Consider the following 1,567-nt stretch of genomic DNA (forward strand, 5'->3'; position numbering starts at 1 on the left):
GTTGGCCAAACTGGGCAGCCTGGGATATCAGGCCAATGCCATAAAGGCGCACATCTTCCAGAGGTCAGTGGTTTACTTGGGGTACAAGATAGCAGAAGGGGCCAGATGGCTGACACAAGCCATAAAACAGACTCTCCTGACCATTCCCGTGCCCTCCTCTCCCCGGGGAGTGAGGGAATTCCTTGGCTTACCTGGCTTTTGCAGACTCTGGATCCCAGGTTATGCAGAGATAGCCCATCCACTGTATGAAGCCACCAAAGAAGGACTGGATTGGAGGTGGAGTCAGGAACAAGAAGCATTTGACAGATTAAAGGAAGCTCTTATCCAGGCCCCCGCCCTGTCTCTGCCAGACCCAGAAAAGCCCTTCATTTTGTTTATAGATGAAAATAAGGGAGTGGCCAAAGGAGTCCTGGCCCAGCAACTAGGCCCGTGGAAGAGACCGGTGGCTTACTTGTCCAAGCGGCTGGACCCAGTGGCCTCAGGATGGCCATCTTGTCTGCGCATCTTGGCAGCCATTGCCCTACTGGTAAAAGAAGCTGACAAGCTGACTTTTGGCCAGGACTTAAGAGTGACAGCACCGCATACTGTGGAGGGAATTCTCAGGCACTCTCCAGGGAAATGGATGACAAATGCCAGGCTCACCCACTACCAAGGGCTCCTGCTGGACTCTCCTCGAATCCCCTTCTCAGCCCAGCGACCCTGAATCCTGCAACTCTCCTGCCAAACCCAGACCTGTCAACCCCCATCCATGACTGTAGAGACGTTCTCTTTGAAATCATCCAGGTATGGGCAGATTTGAGAGACACGCGGCTGCCAGATAGTGAATTAGAGTGGTATACAGATGGAAGCACCTTCGTGCGGGATGTGGTTAGAAGAGCCGGAGCAGTGGTAGTGACGCATGAGGGGAAAGTCATTTGGAGTGCAGCCCTGCCCCCTGGCACCTCAGCCCAGAAGGCGGAACTTATTGCTCTCGCAGAGGCACTGGAGAGAGCAGAAGGCAGGCGAGCTAATATTTATACCGATAGCAGGTATGCCTTTGGCATTGTGCATGTTCATGGTGCTATCTACCGGGAAAGAGGATTCTGGTCCGCAGAAGGAAAGGAGCTGAAGAACTTGCGGACAATGGAAGAGAGAGTGCCCACAAAGGAAAGGAAGACAAGGAGGAGGGAACCGTATCAGGACCCTCCACCTGGGAGATGAGAACTGATGGAGACGGGGCTTGGCACCCCTCCCCGAGTCTTGGGTAACTCTGTGCATGGAGGGGACTCCCACTGGCTTCATGGTAGATACAACTACCCACCCTACCCCCCAGACCTGACTATTCCCCACGGGACCTTGAGTGGATAAGAAAACAAGCTCCAGGAGAAAAGCCTGGGGAGGGAGATGGGAGTAGGGACCGGGAAGGTAGACTGATCTTACCAGAAGTACTTGGAAAATACATGCTCACCAACCTGCACAGATCCACCCATCTAGGCTGGAAGAAGTTGCTCAGTCTTTTTCAGCATGCACAGTTGATATTTCCACACCAGAACGAGGCTGCATGTCAGATCACGGGGGGATGCGAGAG

The sequence above is a fragment of the Nannospalax galili genome, unplaced genomic scaffold, assembly GCF_000622305.1.
Source record: "Nannospalax galili isolate Female #2095 unplaced genomic scaffold, S.galili_v1.0 scaffold1611, whole genome shotgun sequence".
In the NCBI taxonomy this organism is placed as follows: Eukaryota; Metazoa; Chordata; class Mammalia; order Rodentia; family Spalacidae; genus Nannospalax; species Nannospalax galili.